Genomic DNA, 15,111 nt, shown 5'->3' with positions numbered 1-15,111 from the left:
AAGTCACTGACAGCACAGAGTGTTTGAACAGACTTGCCTTGCTTAACGTTTGTTATTTTTGGCATGTGACAGATTAGGAAAAATATTTTGGAAAATATTTTATATTTAATTACCAACCACAACAGCACGGCTGCTGTTATTTTCAGCTCGTCTGTCTCACATCTTGCTGTGTGCATCTAATCATGGCAAAATGTAGTCGTCGAGTCACCTATTGTTTCTCTGTGCATAAAATTGGTGAAGAAGATAATGTGATACTGTGCAACACTGATGTAGAAATACAAACAAAAAGGCTTGAATACAGTGGTAGAAGGTAGAAAAACTTTAAAGAACACATTAATTGATGAATTCTATTTCATTGAAAAAAAAAGTTTGGTAGCTGTAATTATACCTCCTGTTTGCACTCTTTAAGAAAACGTTAAAAAAAGCTAAATTTAGTCAACAAACATTTATTTAAAGCGATCTCAATTGGGAAGTTCAATTGGCTATCGTCTAACGTTATGTCTTTTAGTATGAAATTCTTTCTTTGTGTTTCCCTTGATGATGCAGCCCTGTTGAGCTGCAGCAGGGAATTCCTACTTAAAAGGCATTAACTTTGATAGATATCTGCTTGATTAAACTAATTGGATGGCTCAGCCCTCGTATTAGCCTCAGATCATTTTTTTTTGTACAGAACAAGAACTATGCCTGGCATAGATTTAAAATGTGCGAACCTTTTCTTTAAGCAAGTCCAATATCCTCAAAAAAAAAAGTCTCAACCTTTAACAGTGGAGGTAGAGGCGAGTTGCTTCTGAAGGCAGTGAACTGTTTTGTGTTATTAAGCTGAAGGGAAACTTACAACTACTAATAACAGTTTTGGTTTTATTCAACCCCCTTTAATCCCTTATCATTTTTCCAGCAGCAAATTAATAGCTTCACTTTCAGTAACCATCTCAGTGAACAGTCAGATATTCTAACAGTCATTCTAACAGTGAAAGCCTCAAGAGCTACAGGTGAAATGGCCAGTCTGTAGAAAACCAAAGTAAGCAGTGTTTTAATACAGAGTGTGGGCTTTTCAGACTCGCTGCACTCTAGTTGAAGTGATAAGCACTTAAAGGTCACAGGCAAGTTTTCATCATATCTGTCCATTATTTGTTCATCTAGGTCCTTAGTTGATGAAACATGACAAAAGACACAAAGAAGATGTTGTGGCTGTGTCTGTTGTTAAAAAGCTTAGCTTAATCAGAAACGTAATACTAAAACATTTCTGACGGTTACCCATTCAAACCATGTCTGCATGCTGCTTTTTGAGAATTCACAAGAAACCTAGACTTGCAAAAAAGGTCGGACTGGGCCAGATTAATGGCCCCAGACCTTTTTGCCATTTCTGCATAAGTGCCCTTTAAAAGATCATTTTTATTGCATTTCTACTCTATTATACAGTTTACAGGGAAGAGAGACAAAACTATAAGAGACAGAGAGAGCATGATGTGCAACAAAGGTTCCAGACAGGATTTAAATTGAAGATCTTATTACTGGGAAACGGATCTGCAAGGCGGTCGAGAAATGACCTCTTAATGTAATTTGACCCCAGCCATTTTTTGCACAACATTGCCAAGATCACTGTTTATTTAAATGAATGTGAATTTTCCATTTTGCCTGTTATCATTTTGAATTTTTTTATTATTATTTTATCTTTTGTATGTATAACTCTAAACTGACTTAAAGTCAGTGGAGTTTTTAAGAATTTGTATTGTAGAATTTATTGAATATGTCAATTTGTAGATATTTGTGTTATACCCCTTAGATTAACTGATGAATTCCAGTGAATTCCAATGTCATTTTCAAATGTAATCTGGGAAAAACATGAAAAAATATGAAAATCGTACCATTCCAAATCCTAAAATCACTAACAGCTCTTTGAGGCTGAATACAGCGTCTTTAGATGTCTTCTCATACGAATTGATGTCCTCCATATTAAATAAAAAATTATTGGAAAATAGAAGGATAAATATCCTATAAAAACATTAAATTAGAATAATAATTTTAAAGGTTAGAGACATAAATCAAGTAGAAAAATGACAGCATCAGTTCTACCCTGTTATAAATGACAACACACACACACACACAGAATAGTCACTTGTTAATATCCCTAAAATATTAATAAATCAACCTTCCAACAAGCTGCTTTAAAAAAAAGAGAAAACGAGGCCATCAGGATGGAGCTTTAACAAAATTAACTAAAAAACAATCTTAGTTTGGTTTCTTGTAAACGTCTAAGCCACTTTTTTCTTATTCCCCAAAAACATTATTTTGATACTCTATTGTTTTTTGATTATTTCATTACATGTGTTTAAAAAATTAGGCAAGAATGAAAAAAACTGACTTGGTCAGAGCTCTGTGATACAAAAAAGTGCCATTCAGTTAAATTTGATTCTTTCATGCTTTTTAGATAATCAAAAACATAAATTTAAAGCAAATGTAAATAATGAATAGCGCACATTTGAGGTAAACCATAACAGGCATGAAGAAATTTTGATACCATAACTCTTGCTTTCACACTTTGCAATACACACCTGTTTGACAGCATGTTAATACAAAAATATAATTATCCAATCACATGGCAGCAACCTAAAGCTTTTAGGCATATAGGCAAGACGTCCTGCTTAAGTTCAAACTGAGCGTCAGAATGGGGAAGAAAAATCATTTAAGTGACAGTGAATGTTGCATGGTTGTTGGTGCCAGACAGGCTGATCTGAGTATTTCAGAAGCTGCTGATCTACAGGGATTTTCCCACACAACCATCTCTCGGGTTTGTAGAAAACGATCCTAAAAAGAGAAAATTTCCAATGAACGTCAGTGCTGCTCTGCATGAAAATGCCTTGTTGATGCCAGATGATAAAAGGCAATGGCCAAACTGCTTTAAGCTAATTGGAAGGTAAAAGTAACTGAAATAACCACTTGCTACAACCAATGTATGTAGAAAGGCATCTCTTAACTCGCAGCACGGCAAAACCTTGAAGCAGATGGGCTATGGCAGCAGACGGCCACACTGGGTGCCGCTCCCGTCAGCTAAGAGCAGCAGGCTACAGTTTGCACACATTCACCAAAACTGGATGGAGGAAGACTGAAGAAGCATTGCCTGATCTGTTGAGTCTTGATTTATGATATGAGATTTGTTTGTTAGGATCAAAATTTGGTGTAGTCAACATCAACAAGAAAGCATGCATCCGTGATGCCTTGCATATAGTTCAGGCTGCCGGTGGTGTAATGTTGTATTAGCACATTTTGGGGCCCTTTGTATCACAGCCCACTTGGGTATTGTTGATGCCAGTGTCCATCCCTTTCTAACCACAGTATATGAGTTCTCTTCCTGTTACCAGTAGGGTAACAAACCATATCACAAAGCTCGTTTCTTGAAAATGACAATGACTTCACTGCATTCACATGGTCTGAACACTCATCAGATGTCCAGTTCAAAGTTTTCGGATGTGATGGAATAACAGATTTGTCGCATGGAACTTGCTAATGCTATCATTTCAGTGTGGACCCTGAGCAATGTTTCCAGCACCTTGTTGAGTCTATGGGATAAAGAATTATTGCAGTTCTGAAGACAAAAAAAGTCCAACCCAGTACGTGCAACGTGTACCTAATAAGTGGTGAGTATATTAAATAATTTCACAGACCAGTCTCCAATAACCAAATGCTTCACAGCCATTTAATTGAATATGACCAAAGTTTTTCTCATGCAGAGGACTACAGAGTGATGCTTTAATGACTGAGTTGGTGTTCTGTTTCCATACAGGCTTTAGTTGTTTTTTGGTTTTGCATATAGACACATCATCCTTCACCTACATATAATTGGTGTTGCTTACCTATCCATAAACATGGCAATGAGCAGGAGCAGATGGGAAAGAAGACAGGTATCAAACATGGATTTTAACATTACAAGTTTGGAATACCACACAGTTCCTTTAGAAAGAAAAACACTGGCTAATACTAAGTGTTTAGGAGACTATTTCATGAAATCATATACAATATATGGGTTAGAGTGTTTTAATCTCATCCAGGAAAGAAGTGTGACCATAATCTTTCCATTTAGAAGGAAGTCTGTATAATCCTGTTTCATGCTCAATTAAATGCAGCTGATGCCCATATCTTACCTCACTGTTATGCAAATGGACACTAAAACTGCATTTTCATCAGCATTTAAGCTGCAAGATATGACTATTTTTATGCCATTAATATTCATAGACATGTACCCCTAGTGCAGAAGATTTGAGAAATGAATGATGAACCCATTTCAAAGTGTCCCTTGGCTTAAGGTAAAGTGGCTTCCCCTAGCAAAAATAATCAAATAGTTTGCTCTTTCAGACAAGCTTTCTGAGAAAAACTCCCTTTGCGGTTTACCAAGTGAAAAAGATACTGAGCCAGCAGAGTACAATATAAAGAGCTGGCTGCTGTTTCAATGCAGAAATGTGCTGTGAGACAGGGTCAAGCTGAAAGAGAATCGAGCACATTAAGCATGTTAACAGATGGCAAAGCTTGAGAGGCCAGGTAGCAAGAGCACAGCAACAAACCATTTGATTGACTGTTTCACTGAAATAGCACAATAAATAGAAGCTGAGTTGTGTCAAGAGGAAGGCAGGCAGAAATGTGTTTTGTTTAACCACCGGATTTGGATTTGAAAGTATGCTGTACCTACCTCACTGCTTCTGCCTAAAAAAGAAGTAGTTCTACACAAAGGGCCAGTTTAACAAAATGAAAATGGAGTGTATGCCAATCCCCAAATAATGCTGATGAGTGTGCTCAGTTTACACGTAATTTACAAAAGTTGCACTGTTTTCCAAATGCAGTTCATTTCAATATGAAATGCCCAATTTGCCAAAAGCCATGCCATTTGGTTTAATGCTTACTAACAGGATAGACACAACTTGTTAATTGTAATCAAAAAGCATATAAACATAGGTAACATGTACGTTAAATGTAGGCTGTTTAATATGGCCTATGTTCATTTAAACATATGAACATAGGTCACGTGTACGTTAAATGTAGGCTACGTTTAATATGGCCTATGTTCATTTAAACATATGAACATAGGTCACGTGTACGTTAAATGTAGGCTACGTTTAATGTGGCAGTCTGGCAGATAGAGTCCTTATAATGGAAACAGGTTTTCGTAGTTGACAAGCAATGATGTAGACCTGTGAGCCATACAACAATAATTTGACATTGTGTTCTGTCGAGTTTTTATATCAGGAGAATTTACATCCCTTCAAGGGATAAAATAAACTAGAAATGCCTGATTGGTAAAAGTTTATTTCCATACTCGTTGATTTGTGGTGCTAGCAATACCACCAAGTAATACCACCCTTAATTAGCTTAGTATTTCTTTTTTTTTTAAACTGTAATAAAACATTATCAAGGAAAAATGTTGATTAATCTAAAGGTATTGATCCGAATAAAAACGTTTCAAACAATCAAAATAATTCAAAACATCCAGTTTAAAAATGGGCTCCTATGTGTTTGATGTAACTAAAGGCCTCATTATTTTTATTTAGGGTCCCAAGTCAACCTTGTTTTCCTTCTACTCTCCAGCCATTTCACTGAATTGCGTTGTACAAGCTGTGAAATTCCTGACATAACATGTTGAAAACAACCCTACCACTAAACCTGAAGACTTCCAAGTTTTCTTGTCGCTAATATTGCGTGACTCATTTTGGTCCTCTTCAATGAGCAAATTTATACTTAGGTGGTTTAGTAATTTATACTTTTTTTATCGCATCACTTCATCTGGCATTCCAAGGAACACGAGTGGAAAAATGTCCCGCTCAGTAATAACTGCCACCATATCAAGTGCCAGATGTAAGACTTGCTTTTCTTCGGCATATAATAACGACGTGTTAGTGAACGGGGCCCAAAGTGGCCATTCAGTAATGTTTCATTAAATATTTGCAAGTAATTTCCAGAAAGAAATGAGACATTCCAAATGCACTTCTAAATATGAAGGGAAATTTCACAGGGGGATTCACATAAACAAAAAAACATGAAACTATTTTAATTTGTATTATTTATTTGAATTTAATTATGCATGACCCAAATCACATGTTTTTTCTTTATTCTTTAAATATTCAAATATTCTTTTGAATATTTAGGTCTCTTTAAACCTCTGTAATCATTTTCTGGATGCCATATAAAATAACATTAAGTAGCTCCGTCATATGCTGTTTGAAGTATGTTCACAAATGATTTAGTTAAAAACCAAACCGTTAGTGGATGATCGGCCATGATGTGGTACGTTCTTATTCCTGCTCTTGCTGCTCATAAAATAATTAATTTAGAAAAGCCTAATTTTCTTCTGTGCTCATGCTACTGTAAATAGCCCTGCTCCAGTATTCAGCTTTTAGCACCCAACACTCAGTACTCATATTTATTAGAGAAGGCAATGGCAGCACTGTCTTATGAAGAAACTTATCAAAAAGTGGTAACTGAATAATTTTCAAAACGGGGAGTGTAGAGGGAAACATATTTTTAAATGCTCTTCCTGTCGGTCTTAAGGAAGACCACAGATGGCCATATTCATTCTTATCAACCTAGGGTGAAGACCTCTATTAACCTTGGTTCATTTCAGTCTTTTTTAATATTGGTGATGTTTGTAGGCATGATAGATAATTTTCCTTTCAATAGAGCATAATGTGGCACAGTTCATGAAAAGCAAAGTAAATGGGTTGCAGATTAGGGTTGAATTCTATACTTAATATGCTAATAAGTGTAATTATAATTTTGATAAGAAATTCATGGAGATCAAGGAGAGAATCTCTGCCTTGACTTAATATATCACCCAGTTTATGTGTCTCACTGTTAGCTTCTCACTTTTTGTGGAATTTGGCTGAAGACAGATTCAGATCAGATCTTTTTCATTGTGCATTACAGCAATGCATGCATGACATGAAAAGCGTGATTCTTGAAGGTGGAGGACATCTGTGTCCGATGTTTATGTTGTTAAAGCCTACTGTCATCTGTCATCTTACTCATTAGACAGAACCCTGTCCTGGTCACCACTTTATTCAAAGTGTGTGGTTGTTATGACTTTTTGCATGCATGCATACTTACACTCTTCAAACTGCCAAGAGCCCTGTTAAAGAGAAACAGTGTGTACTTATCACCAGGCAGTAAAACTGAAACATTTCAAAGGAACAACGGAATGGGTTGTCAACATGATGTTTTTTCAACTCAACTTAGATTATTTAAACAAACTGGGCAAGCTACTATTAATATCTGCAACCAATTAACAGTTAGTTTACTGTAAAATACATAGCTTAACTTCACATATTATAAGAAATAATTGAAATAAATACTGTAATACTTTTCCAAAAAGCTGGGAAATTAAATGTGAGGGAATAACACTGTTGCCACCATGACTCTAGGTAAAAGCTTGTCTGACTGTTGTAATTAAATCAATGCATTTATGAAACAAACTATTCTCTTGTTTACAACAACACTTTGATATGAAACCCTGAACCAGAGTCGACATAGCACCCCCCTTTGAGTGCTTGCAAAGTACGTACAAAAGACTGTGCATCAAAGACACTGCAAACTCTGGGAAACTCTGTCATCATCCTCGCCATCACCTGAAATATGCTCGATCCCATAACATATTACTATGAGAGACAGTTTCCCAAGCCTTTGGGCTGTTTTCAAAGAACACACACACATATGTATATATATATATGTATATGTATACATATATGTATATGTATATATATATAATTTTGTATAATTTTGTATTGTTCGATACATATGCGTACTGAACCGAAAGCACTGTATCGAACGGTTCAATATCGATACGAATATCGTTGCACCCCTAATATATATATATATATTAGGGGTGCAACGATATTCATAATTTGGCTGAAGACAGATTCAGATACGATATTCGTATCGTTGCACCCCTAATATATATATATATATTAGGGGTGCAACGATATTCATAATTTGGCTGAAGACAGATTCAGATACGATATTCGTATCGTTGCACCCCTAATATATATATATATATATTAGGGGTGCAACGATATTCGTATCGATATTGAACCGTTCGATACAGTGCTTTCGGTTCGGTACGCATATGTATCGAACAATACAAAATTTGTAATTTATTTTATCAACTTTCCTTCTGACGATGCTGTCTGTGTTTAGCGCGCAGTGAATCTGCGTTCGACTACTCCGCCTGGGGTCGACAGTGCAGCCTAGGCGGAGTAGTCGAACGCAGATTCACTGAGCGCTCAACACAGACAGCATCGTCAGAAGGAAGAGCGCAGGGCAAGCTAGCGAGACAGAAGTTAAGCTCTCCTTACAACATGGACCTCCCCCACTCTCATTCAGATCTGGCGTTTGGAATTATTTTGGTTTTCATGTGACGTATGACCCTGAAGGTAAGCGAGTCATGGACTAAAGTAAAACAGTATGTTGGATGTGCCATGCAATGCTCAATTACATGGGTGGGAACTAGTTAGCGCAGTTAGCTCGTTAACGTGTTGGCCATCTAGCCCCATGCACGGGGCGATCGGCGGTAGCTCGTTAACGGAGATTTGCCGTGTTGTGGCGTTAAGGTCATTTCAACGAGATTAACCTGAAAGCACTAGTGGGAACACAACGAATATGACTGCACATTTACGCCGACATCATCCTAGTGCAAAGACAAGTGGAAGCAGAAAAAAAACAAGCAAGCATGCTACTAGCTTTAGCCGAGTCATTTAGACAGCTGTTTAATATGCTGCTGAGAATATAGCCCAGAAGAAGCGGATAGTATAGCTTTTATTTTGGAAAGAGACATGGGGTGTCTGGCCCATTGCTACGGGCCATTCGATCCCTATACAACCGTTGCAAGAGCTTGGTTCGCATTGTCGGCAATAAGTCGGACTCGTTCCTGGTGGGTGATGGGCTCCGCCAGGGCTGCCCTTTGTCTCCGGTTCTGTTCATAATTTTTATGGACAGGATTTCTAGGCGCAGCCAAGTGGAGGAGGGCTTTCGCTTTGGTGGTCTCAGAATCTCATCTCTGATTTTTGCAGATGATGTGGTTCTGTTGGCTTCATCGGGTGAGGGCCTCCAGCTCGCACTGGAACGGTTCGCAGCCGAGTGTGAAGCAGCGGGAATGAGGATCAGCACCTCCAAATCTGAGGCCATGGTTCTCAGCTGGAAAAGGGTGGAGTGCCCACTCCGGGTCTGGGATGAGTTCCTGCCCCAAGTGGAGGAGTTCAAGTATCTCGGGGTCTTGTTCGCGAGTGATGGGAGAAGGGAGCCGGAGATCGACAGACGGATTGGGGCTGCAGCTGCAGTAATGCGGACGCTGCACCGGTCCGTCGTGGTGAAGAGGGAGCTGAGTGTAAAAGCGAAGCTCTCAATTTACCGGTCGATCTACGTCCCTACCCTCACCTATGGCCACGAGCTGTGGGTAGTGACCGAAAGAACGAGATCGCGGATACAAGCGGCAGAAATGAGCTTCCTCCGAAGGGTGGCTGGCCTCTCCCTTAGAGATAGGGTGAGAAGTTCGGCCATCCGGGAGGGGCTCAGAGTAGAGCAGCTGCTGCTCCACATCGAAAGGAGCCAGCTGAGGTGGTTCGGGCATCTGACAAGGATGCCCCCTGGGCACCTCCTTGGTGAGGTGTTCCAGGCATGTCCCACCGGGAGGAGGCCCCGGGGCAGACCCAGGACACGCTGGAGAGATTATATCTCTCGGCTGGCCTGGGAACGCCTTGGTATTCCCCCGGATAAGCTGGAGGAGGTGGCTGGGGAGAGGGAGGTCTGGGCCTCTTTGCTTAGGCTGCTGCCCCCGCGACCCGGCCCCGGACAAAGCGGATGAAGATGGATGGATGGATGGACATTTCTCTGTAATAAACTCTCTTTTCCAAAGATGAGTGATTCCTCAATCAGATACAGGGCTTGCAATATCGCTAGCCCAACGTCCCGGGGCTAGCGATTTTTTCAGTCGGGCTACCAAAATCTATCTCTGCCCTGCCCGTCGGGCTATTGTAGGAAGGAAAAATATATGTCAATGCTTTTGCATTCTTTCGGAAATGTAGCTGGGTTATTATGTCATTGGCATCGGTGAGCCACTGTCAATATGTGACATATTGAAATCGCGTTTGAATTTGCGCTTGTTTTTTTGCTTTCACTTTGCAATCGCGCGAACTGTGTATAGAGAGCGACAGCACTGATCTGTGAGTGATGATAATTTGCGCACCAATTCCTCTGACATCGTCTTATCAATCGTTAGCTTACTGAGCAAACATGACAAGTGAAATCTCCCGCAGCTTAAACATGTGAGAGGTTGATCGCGCAGAGAATCGCTGAGCTTATGTGAGTGCGTGTGTAAAAGCAGCAAGATTTATATTTGACTACGATGACCTGGATGACTGAGAACCTTCACAAACAGATATATATTTTAGTTCTGCTGAGCCAAATAAGACAGGTCAGGGTGAAGAAGTGACAGCCAAAGAAAAGCTTACCACAAAACGGAAAAGTTATGACAAATCAGACTATAAGGCAAAAAGAAAGTGCAGCTTTATGGTTTCATGGACAAAAGAATTTCTGTGGCTGCAATATGACGAGCTAAATAACCAGGGCTGCTGCACATAAGTGGTCCGCAGGTGCGCATTCGCTGTCAAAATAAAAAACACGCACAAGGGTTAGGGTTAAATTTAAAAACTGTACTTTTGAGTTAAAATATATATTTATAATTTTAATAAATGACAAATTAAAAAGGCATGAACATTTTTTTTGTATCGAAAAAATATCGAACCGTGACACCAAAGTATCGAACCGAACCGTGAATTTTGTGTATCGTTGCACCCCTAATATATATATATATATATATATATATATATATATATATATATATATATATAATGTAGTTTTTTTTTGCCCACAGGAGGCAAACTTTTAACTCTTTGTACATTGTTTAATGTACGTGTGATCTGGCTGCACTTTTTTCTTGCTTTTGTATATTTTGTCATTCCTTCATTACACTTCCCATTCGTCGGGGACTGAAGCAATAATATGAGTAAAGCACTATAATGCAGTTTGTACCTCCAACTGCCTAATCACTTACTGTCTGGTGTATTAGTATCTTATGCTGCTTAGCACTGATATTAGTTGAATAGTAAAGTGATATCTAAATGTCTTATACTATGGCTAAATATGAAAAACCAGTGAATTATTTCCTAAGACGGTTTATAAGAAATCACTAAATGTAAACTTAGGCTGAACAGGTAATTGAGAATTCTATGTCAAATTATTTGTTGAGGTCATTCAAAAAAACAACAAAAAAAACACAGCTTGTAGCTTGTGGTAGTTAGGTTTTTAGGAAAGGCAGGAGGTTATGACATCGCAGGGGCGACGTTTTCCAGGGTGGCGAGGATGTGGGAGTTTCGGATAATGGCTCAATTCCAAAACAGTAAAGCAAAATGTGTGCAGCAGAATATTTTCTTTTGAAAGTGAGTGGATAGCTGTAAATAGGCCAGTATACATTTTTTTCTATAACACCCGGTGATCACATTTGAAGGCAGCAGATGTAAAGGTTAAAATTTTAAAAAACAACAACATAGGATCCCCATACTTTACAGTTTTTTACAGTCGCTAACAAGCGCCTACCCATACTTCAGATACTTTTTCTAAACTCTTAACACAGACCCACACCTACAAAACACAATTGGCCAAATGGATAATATCCTTCCCAAAAATACACTTTGTTAAATATATACTAACTCCTCATTTCAAAATTAGAACACATCTTTCTCTGCACACACTAACTGTACAAAAACACTATAAATCTGACTCAAAATGAAATTAGTCTGTCAAAGAATAACACTTGTTTTCACTTCACAAGGTACATGCAGTCAATCAAAGTACACCAGGTTTCAAAATACTGGCTATTATTGACATTACAAAAACTGCATAGACTTTTATGTTTCAGTGTCACAGGTATTTGCATGCGAAACATGCAATCCACCATATTGACACCAGAAATGTCTTGGTTGGTAACTGTATGTCCACATGTACAGTAATGTTCACATTCAAAAGCATTCCAGTAAAAAGCAAACAAGTTTTTGTTTCTTTACTGTTTACCACAGGAGGTACAGTAGAAACACGGTATGATAGGACAGAGAAAGTTTTACAGTATTGCTTACAGTGAACAAAATATCCATGAAACACACAAGAGCATTCTGAACAAAAAAACAACAGCAAAAAGCCAAGATAAAAAGGGGGGGAGGGGGGCTAAAAAAAGGCAAAAAAGTTGCATCTAATCTCTGCGATCTTCAGGGTTAGGCCACATGTTTTCATCAACATCACATCTGATGTCAGCCAAGTCGATGCACCTGGGATAAAACCGCCTGGTATGTCGGATCCACCCTTGGCAATCGTCAACTGTGATGTCCCTGGAGCCAGCATCCATGGCTTCAAGGAGGGACATCTGGTCATGTGGCTGATGGTCATAAACCTTCCACCGCCATGCAGAAAAGAACTCCTCTATGGGGTTGAGGAAAGGTGAATAGGGTGGAAGGAAGAGACTTACCAGTCTTGGGTGGACTTCAAACCATGTTGTTATTGCTTGCGAGTGATGGAAAGCCACATTGTCCCAGGTAATTACAAAGGTCCTCATGTTTTCACCCTCCTGACCCTGCTCTGGAACCAGGCGCTGGTGGAGATCATTGAGAAAGGCAAGCAAGCGCTCTGTATTTATAGGGTCCAACCTGACATTTGTGAAGGAGTAATCCTGCATTTGCAATTGCTGCACACATGGTAATGTTTGCCCCTCTCTGTCCAGGCACATCAACTGTGGCCCTTTTTCCAATTACATTCCGTCCACGTCGACGCCTTTTGGCCAGATTGAATCCTGCCTCATCGATGTATATGAATTCATGAGGGGCCTGGTTGGCCTCCAATTCCATAACTCTCTGAAACAAAGTTTATGTAAGTCATGTTAGTACTGTATACCATACTGTACTGTAACCTAGTATTGTGTAGGTTACCTACTTGCAAAGTGCAAAGCTTATAGAACTGGACATTGGATTGAATATACACTATACCTGGACATATTGTCGTCGTAGCTCCTTGACCCTCTCACTGTTCCTCTCAAAGGGAACAGTGTAGAGCTGCTTCATCCGCACTCTGTGTTTGGACAATGTCCGCGTAATGGTTGTGGGGCTGATTCTATCGATATTGTCAAATATCTCATGGTCCGCCACAATTCTAGTTTGAATTTCACGCAGTTTTATTGCATTATTTGCAGTAACCATTTCTACAATGGCAAGCTCCTGATCATTACTGAGGAGCTTTCCTCTTCCCCCAGAGGGTGGAAGACGTTGCATTCTTTAGAAAGACAAAAAATTCAACATATGCATTACTGTATGACCATATTGACATGTCAAGTGAGAATAGAAACAATCCATGTAAAATGCAATACTTACCTGTTGGTTTGTTGAAAGATGCGTATAATGGAGGCAACCGTTGACCGCCTCAAATTGGGCTGCACTCTTTCACCAGCCTCTCTTAGTGAAAGACCATGGTTGATTACATGGTCAATGATAGTGGCACGAATTTCATCACTGACTACTGTTCTTGCAGCCCTTGGAATGCCACCACCACGCATTCTTACACCTCTACCTTGCCCTCTCCTTGGGCCTGCTCTTCTCCCTGGGCCCCTTGCTCTTACTCTTCCTCGACCAGACATTACAGTGTTTGTCTTTTTTTTGTTTCCAAAAACATCACTCCTCAAGGTCTTGCCTTATGAACCCCACTGAGTCTAAGCCAGAATGGAAGAAGCTGTGGTTGGCCCAATTTACCCAACATAAATCAGCTGTGTGTCAATTATTCAATTGTTTGTTTGTTTACAGCTGAGATATATTTTTGATATTGATATTGTTTTTGTACTGATATCATTGCAGGGGCAGAGGTTTTTATACTGTATCTACGGTTTGGAATATTGTTTTTGCTATTGTGGGATGTTGTGTGTTAACATTCGTAGATACTACAAGAACAGTCCATAGTTTTGTTGGGAGGTATAACTTGTCTGTTAAGAAAATGTAAGCATTGTGGAAATGTGTTCACTGACTGCATATTGGGTGAACACGACATGAAATGTGTGAATGGTATGGCCACAACAGACCGATCCTGTGCTAATTCTGTTTAGAGTTTTGCAAATGTGACAACTGTTTGGACAAACGCTTGTTAGCGACTGTAAAAAACTGTAATAATTGGAGCTGAAAATGCTTTTTTTGTTTCCCACTTTTAACCTTCTGCACTTTGAATGTTGTCTTTTTTTTACAGACCTACAGATTTCTCAATTTTATATGGAATTTGCCACATTTACTAATTTACTTGTGATGTGATTTTTAGATATTTATACACCGTGCCCTCAAAAACTCCATAAATTAAAAAACAAATACACTGCTGTTTTTTGTAGTGCAGTGCATTACATCAAATTCTGTTTGTGCAAAAGTTTTTATAAAGGATATCTTTTTAATGAAATGATAAAAGGAAATTAATAAACAATAATCACAGTACTTTGCATATGGATAGTTATCTTTTTTTCGTATTGCCATGTTATGTGCTCTAGTTTTCTATGATTGTGCTTAGTGTTAGGTTGCAGGTCATGGATCATAGAATAAACCCAAGCAAAACAAACTCATTGCCATTCAGCTTTATTGTGTGATTCAGTGAAGATCAACAAGGTTGTCTAGTGAGTCATCTCGCTTGTTTTTAACTCTCTGCTCTTAAGTTGTGAGACAAGACTTACTTCACTCCATCCATTCATTCTTTTCTGCTTATCCTTATCAGGGTTGCAGGATCCTATCCCATCTACCATAGGGTACACAATGGACAGTCTGCTGTAGGGATAACACAGGGATAGGGACAAGCCTTCACACCTATGGGCAATTTAGTATGACTAATTAATGTAACCTCACTAATTGCATGTGTTTGGACTGTGGGAGAAAGCAAGAGTACTCAAGAAACAATGGGTGAAGGGGAGTCCGCACAGAAAGGCCCAAGCCAGATGGTGGAGTCAAACACTGGACCTTCTTGCTTTGAGGCAACGATGCTAACCGCAGCGCTACTATGTCGCGGTCAACTTAC

The 15,111-nt window shown here is 39.1% G+C and overlaps 1 protein-coding gene and 1 long non-coding RNA gene across 2 annotated transcripts in view; one reads left to right on the top strand and one right to left on the bottom strand.

The window, feature by feature from the left end:
- The window catches only part of luzp2 (leucine zipper protein 2), a 159,828-nt gene that overhangs the window by 59,209 nt on the left and 85,508 nt on the right, over nucleotides 1–15,111 (top strand). The window lies entirely within an intron of this gene.
- Nucleotides 12,077–13,172, bottom strand: LOC146719075 (uncharacterized). Its single transcript, XR_014919928.1, has 2 exons — nucleotides 13,065–13,172; nucleotides 12,077–12,932 (listed from the first exon to the last, which is right to left on the bottom strand). It is a non-coding gene; the product is annotated as an uncharacterized LOC146719075 (long non-coding RNA).

The sequence above is a fragment of the Copadichromis virginalis genome, linkage group LG1 (genome assembly GCF_057382275.1).
Source record: "Copadichromis virginalis isolate Kocher_CV1m ecotype Utaka linkage group LG1, C_Virginalis_male_GT1.1, whole genome shotgun sequence".
Classification (NCBI taxonomy): domain Eukaryota; kingdom Metazoa; phylum Chordata; class Actinopteri; order Cichliformes; family Cichlidae; genus Copadichromis; species Copadichromis virginalis.
Note: the sequence above shows the minus strand (reverse complement) of the source record. Positions and strands in the feature narration are given on the sequence as shown.